At 44.2% G+C, this 6,809-nt stretch overlaps 1 protein-coding gene across 5 annotated transcripts in view; it reads right to left on the reverse strand.

Annotated features, from left to right (window-relative positions):
* Window positions 1–3,976, reverse strand: part of TXNDC11 (thioredoxin domain containing 11) — a 60,008-nt gene extending 56,032 nt beyond the window's left edge. For 4 of the 5 annotated variants that reach the window (XR_002124925.1, XM_019650902.1, XM_019650900.1 and 1 more), the window contains exon 1: window positions 3,760–3,976. The gene's annotated coding sequence lies outside the window, so the exon portion shown is untranslated. The remainder of the gene's footprint in view (window positions 1–3,759) is intronic. The other variant, XM_019650899.1, reaches the window with a different exon arrangement.
* Window positions 3,977–6,809: the final 2,833 nt, after the last annotated feature.

Genomic DNA, 6,809 nt, shown 5'->3' on the forward strand with positions numbered 1-6,809 from the left:
GCCAATAGGTAGCAGGATGGCTCAGCTAAAAAAAAAAAAAAAGTTGGAGCAAATCTATTAATTCACTCTAACATTTTAACCCTCTAATCAGGGAGCTTTGTCTATGTAAAATATCTTCACAACCTGAAAAGCTGTCACTGAAAGATTCAAAAAACATTCACTGAGAAAACCTTACTGTGTTTCAGGCACTGTACTTGGTACCAAGGTGATAGCAGTGAACATATGTTCTTAAGGGGCTCACTTTCTCAGGGAGGAAGACAGGCAAACAACCAAATAAACATGTAAACAACAAACAATAACAACACACAAAAGGATCACTGCTGTGTGGGAAATTTAACAAGGTGATGTGACAGGGGACCTGGAAGCTCCTCTGATGAGGTGGTGATCAGGGTGGTATCTTTTAAGCTGAGACCAGGCAAAGGGGTGAGGAGGGCCCTGCTGTGAAAGAGTGACACATTTTCGAGAACTCCAAAATTCTGCTTTTTGGAGGTATTATTTTTCTACTATTCCAATTCCAACTGCATGTTAAGTGTCAAATAATGCAATCTAAGGGGAAATATAGGTGTGTGTGACAGGCAAAGGATAATCATCAACTAAGTATTGTTGCGTGGCATGCTCCGAGCAGTCCTGAAAGTAAACACGCCAGATGAAATACGTGGCCCATCAAAAAGCAAACATTAACCAGGGAAGGTAGACATATGCCTCTGCGCCATCAGAAGCATTCACATGTTTCCATTTAACTCTTAAACGTTTTTAAGAAACTATACCTAGATAAAAGATTTCCTGCATCTTTCAAGTCTAAGTCTCAGGTACAAAAAAGTCAAGAGTTGGTTGCAAGTAAGAAAGACCTGTTCCAATTCCCAATATTTGTACAAGAGTTAGACCGTACACCTCCTCCCGAAGAGGATCTGAAGCAGCTTTGAAATTACAAAATGCAATGAAGCAAACGGAGTGTATGCACACACGCATATAGAACAGATACACACACTATTTTTTCCTCCAAATCAGGGTAAAAGGAAAGTAAGAGGGTGAAGTCATGGAGATTCAGTGCACAGAAAGGCCGGTAGGACAGAGACTACAAGCCCAGAAATGCACAATTATTACTTGTTTCAACCCCAAATCAACCTTTTTTACGCTATCTGGTTTGAACTCAGCCAAGCAACAGACACTGAAGAGGGTTGTCACTTACTTCAGGCCTGGAGCTATCAACAAAAATTAAATTAAAAAGAAAATCCTACTCTCCCTTAAGCCTTTGTGCTCAATGATGCAAAGATCTTACAAGAAAACTAGGAAAAGGGGGCTAGAAGTGTTTGAGTCAGTTGTACAGCAATAAAATAGTATCATGACACCATTCAATCAAATAGGTCTCTAAAAAAATCAATCCGAGTCTATTAAAAGACTGTCCAATGTGCCAGTGGCACAGAAAGGAGCTGGATAGGCCGCTGGCTCACTCTCCTAGCTTGAAGCAGGGAGGGATCCGCTCTGACTGCTCTAGCAACTGGATTTACACTCCTTCTTCCTGAGATCGCAAAGGACTTTCTATTAAGTCATGTTCACTCAGAACAAACACTAAGGGTTATTTCTATAGACAGACAAGCTAATGTCAGTAGGCACCTCTCTTCCTAATTTGAACCCAAATGCCACCTTGAAATTATTCTATCTTATAAAATAGTTTGTGTACTTTCCCTGATAAAGGAACATGATAAAAAGCAAGATTAAGGGCCTACCCTGACAATAAAGAATTCAAATTTGAGCTCAGCCACCTAAAGGTGGGTGTGATTTGGGGCGTTTTGAAACATGACCAAAGCTTAACTCCGCTATCTGTAAATTGGAAGAGAAAGAATATATCCAGACCGTATTGGGGACTGAGATTTAAATGATCCACGACTAGGCTGTCAGGTTCTATGTTAAATGAATGAATGCTATCGTGTAAGCTGTAGTTCTCAAGCAGGCAATTTTGTTTCCCAGGGGACATTTGGCAATACCTGGAGACAGTTCTGGTTGTCACATTTGGGGGCGTGGGGTGGGGGGGGTGCTACTGGCGTCTGGTAGATACAAGTCAGGGATGTTGCTAAATAGTCTACAATGGACAGGACAGCCCGACAACAAAACATTATCTGACCCAAAGTATCAACAGCGCCAAGACTGAGAAACCCTGCTGGCAGGGTAACACCTGGCACATGCAAATGCTCAACGACAGTTATAATCTGTTCTCTTCCCACTCAAATCCCCAATCCTTTGACACCTCTTTGACCATAAGGGCTACATACTGCCCTTACCGTACTCAATAACAATGTTGCAAGTTGAAATCTTTCTCTTGACTAATAGTAACACGCCAGTCAGCGTCAACATGGACTTATATACACTGGGAGTCCCGGGAGGTATACTGTGGATTTGGGGGGGCCAAAAGTACGCCTGAGATTTAAAGTAAATTTTATACTTGTGTACTTTCTCAAAGAGAGGCACATGAATTCACCTTGTCCTGCTCATTAGTCACCAGCCTACTCAGGCTTTCCCAGCCCAGGAAAAATGTCAGCGTTGTCCGGCCCCAGGGCCTCCGCACTTACGATTTCCTCTACCTCGGACACTCTTTCCCTAATCTTCCCAATTCTGGCCCTTTCCCCTTCTTGTGTAAGCTTCCTATGGGGTTTCCTTCAGAAAGCCTTTCTGCCCCGCCCTCATTGCTTCCATTCCCTGTACAGCACAGAACAGAAGTCCCTTAAAATTATATGAAGTTGACTTGTTTACTGCCTGTCCTACCCACCGGAGTGGAGAGCAGGAAGTTTTCTCTTCCCCGCTCACCTGGACGAGTGGCCCCCCACACACAGTAGCTGCGGATGAAAAATCGTGAAATCCACGAGCGCGTGGATTCTCAAGGGGGTCTGGGGCTCGAATGAGTCGTGAATCACTACACTCGAGGCATAAGGGAAACAAAATGGGTGATGAAGGAAGATCCTACAACCTGGGAAGAAGTGACAGGTGCACCGCCAAGAAACGCCCGCTGAGCAGCTCAGACCCTGGCCCGTCTCCCTCGGTGCTAGATGGGATGAAGGGAGGCCCAGCGGCACCCGAAAACCTCACCATATGCCGGCCGGCCGGCCGGCCAGGGAGAGGGAACGGGGGCCCGCACAGCCGCAGGCTGGGGGAGGAAGGGTCAAGTCCCTCGCTCCGGGCAAAGTCAAGTCCGACTTCCCCCGGCGGAGGCCGCCACAACNAGAAGCCGGCAACTGATCTGCCTCGCCCAGGAAGAGCACAATGATGGTGCCAACTTGGGCCAGTGAAGCAACGTCCTCCACAACTAGACTGAAGACCAAAAAAGGACAGCAACTTGTCTGTTCCCCTTCTCCCAATTCCCCAGCGCTGTTCCCATCCCCTAATTCCCCAATAAAAATCGTAAAAAAGAAAAAAAGGTCAGCCTGCTACATTATACTAGTTATGCATTAATTCCTCCTAAATAAAATACCTTACTAGCAAATATCAAAGGGATATTCCACCGGGACTTTCAGTCCCCACCCACTTCAGCAGTGGTGAGCGCCGGCCCATGTCACGAGAGGCAGAACCTGCTCCCGCTCCTGCCACTTACCGGCTACGAGCATCACAATCTGAAATCCTTTCTTTCTCTAGAGAAGGCTTTCCAACTGACCGAGGGCTGCTGGCCTGTAGCTTGACAAACTCAGCCAGCTGGGTCAAGTGTCTTTCTGGGGACAACCAGCCCTGCAACAGGCCCCACTGGACTCTTAGGCCGAACGTCAGCATTACCTGGTCTGAGAGCTGACTTGCTGCCTGCTCGATTTCTGCCCGAGCAGCGAGGGACTGTCCACACCACGGGGCGTAGAAGAAGAGCAGCACCACCTCCGAATCCCGGCGAATGTAGTCCGCATAGTCCAGCTGACCCTGGAAGAGGTCCAGGACCGGAGACCTCGAGGAGAAAAAGCTGACAGGTGGCTTTGCTGGTACTGTCACATCTTTTGCTCGACTAAAAAAGAGCAAACACAAACAAGATCACTGAGTTTATCTTCTAACGACATCTTTGTGTGGAAGGAAAAGGAAGCTTTTAAGTCTTCTTTTGAATGAGAAAATGGAGTCCCCAAAACACTGTACTGAAGTAAAAAAGTAATACTCTGTGCTAAGGCCACACGTGGCTGAGAGGATGAGTATGCCGGGAACTCTTCTCAAACACTGTCTCCCCAGGCGCAGAGGGAGGCAGTGGAGAGCAGGGGACAAGCGTGTCTGAATAATCCCTGTTCTTGCCTCCACACCCAAGAGACTCCTCCTCACCTGTCTGTAGCCTTGTTCTCCACAGCAGCCACTGACCTCCAGGGCTTCAGGGCCACCAGTACTCAGAATCAAGGGGAGAGCGCACACGTGGCCACCGCTAACAAAATTTCTATGGGAAATGCTTACAATCAACTCAACTCTGAGAAAACTTTCAGTATATGAGCTGGAGTTGGCCTGTACTTATCCAGGACACTCAAGCAAAAGTAATAAATAGTAATATAGACTTCTCCAGATATATACCATAATCCAAAAGCTAATAAAGATGAGTAACAAAACACCAGCCCATTTAATCAGGAAACAGGCTTCCTGAGTACTTGAGGTTCCCAGAAGGGAGAAGTCAGGAGAAAGACGATTGAACAAGTGGTCAGAAGCCACAGAGCTGCAACAACTTTCCCCATCAAGACAGAAAGGTCTTGGCTGGGGCTGCATCCCACCAACTTAAAGGGGCCTAAAAACACCCTCAGTTGTCCATGTATCTGCACTAACATGACATAAAACCATTATGGCAGTTTAGCCAAGAAACCAATAGAGGCAATAAAAATGGAACCGTAAAAAATTTTTGATTAACCTAAAAGAAGGCAGAAAAGGACCAAGGAAGGGACAAAGCCCAAGAGGTACAAATGGAAAACAAATAGCCAGAAGGTAGATTTAAACCCAGCCACATCAATAATTACATTAAAAAGGACCAAACCACCCAATTAAGAGGAAGAGATTGCCAGACTGGATAATGAAGCAAGACCCAACCACATGCTTGCTATCTAAAAGACACACATTTTAAACATCAAGACATACACAGGATGGAAGCATGAGGATAAACTATCTAAACAGTAAGTACAAGATAGCTAGAGTAACTCATTAGCTGAAAGGGTATAAATAAACTGTGGTATATTCTTACAATTAAATGTTACTCAGCAACAAAAAAGAACTGATACATACTATAACTGGATGAGTGTCAAAATAATTATATTGAATGAAAGAAGTCAGACACTAAAGAATACATATGTAATATGAAAGCATTTATATGAAATTCCAAAGCAGGCAAAACAAATGTATAATGAAATAAATCACATCCATGGTTGTCTGGAGTGGGGAATGCGGTAGAGACTAATTGCAGCAAGTTAGAGGAAATTTTCTGGGAGGACAAATGCTCTATATCTTGATTGAGAGGATGGAGGTGGTTACATCTGTCAAAAGTCATTGACTTGTACACATAAAATGTGTGAATTTTACTGAATGTGAATTATACCACAATGAAGTTATTAAGAAATAAGCTTGGGTAGTGTGTCACCTCTTCAGTGAGGCTTGCCCTGATGACTCTACCTGAAGCAGGTAAGCCCTCATTTTTTCTCTCAGTTGGTTTTTCCCTGTTGGTTGCTTTCACAGCCCTCACCACAATCTGTTACTTATTTTACCTGTTTATTATCTATCTACTCTACCAGGTTATTAACTCCATGAGGGCAAGGACCTTATCTTTTGCGCTGTTAAGAGCCTCATTGTTTGGCAGCTCCTGGTATTCTGAAGTTCAGTAACTTATGAAATGAACAAATCGACCCTACTTACCTCACCTGAACATATGTGAAAGGAAATAAATGTAAATCCATACCAACACATATTATTAAGAACAGTCTGGAAGAATCTAAATGTCAGAAGGCCCATTTGCTTTACTTGGCACGATTATAAGGGCTACCCAATTGGGTTCTAACTTTACACGTGCTCAAATGAACTCAATAATCTGGTTCCTCAGACAATAGCGAAGTACAGGTGGCCCTCCGTATCTCCGGGTTCCACATCCACGGATTCAACCAACTGTGGATTAAAATATTCTAAAAGAAAGCTACGTTGTCCCTGACGTGTACTACGTAGTTAGGCTGTAGTTAGGCCAATAATGGTTGCATCTGTACTGAACATGTAGAGACTCTTTTTTCCTGTCTTTATTCCCTAAACAACACAGTCTAACAACTATTTACATAGCACGTTGTATTAGGTATTGTTAAGAAATCTAGTGATGATTCAAGTATACTGGAGGATGTGCATAAGTTATAAGCAAATACCATGCCATTTTAAATAAAGGACTTGAGCATCTGATAATTCTGGTATCCAAGGGAGTCCTGGAACCAATCCTCTGCAGGTACCAAAAGACAACTACAGCAGGAAAGAGCAACATGAAGGGAGGTGCTGCCAGCTCTGAGATATGCAGCCAGATAGACAGCCAGATGTTTAGAGCTACAAAAGAAAAAAGGAAACATATAAACACCCAACACCTAGACCTAAGCTACTCTAAGAGCCTTGGGACACTTAGTATGAGGGAAAGAGTCCTACGCCCTCCTCCGCATCTAGGTGTTAGCTCCCTGAATTAAGAAGACAATTTTAAAATATATTAGTTCCCTATTTTAACCAAAAATTATTAACATCATAAAGTAGTGGTGTTAAAAGTTGGAGCAGGGGCCGGCCGAGTGGCTCAGTTGGTTAAGAGCTCGCTCAAGAGTTTGAGCTCTGAGCAACAGCGGTTCGAGTCCAGCCCGAGCTGAGCA

The sequence above is a fragment of the Hipposideros armiger genome, unplaced genomic scaffold, assembly GCF_001890085.2.
Source record: "Hipposideros armiger isolate ML-2016 unplaced genomic scaffold, ASM189008v1 scaffold_149, whole genome shotgun sequence".
Taxonomy (NCBI): domain Eukaryota; kingdom Metazoa; phylum Chordata; class Mammalia; order Chiroptera; family Hipposideridae; genus Hipposideros; species Hipposideros armiger.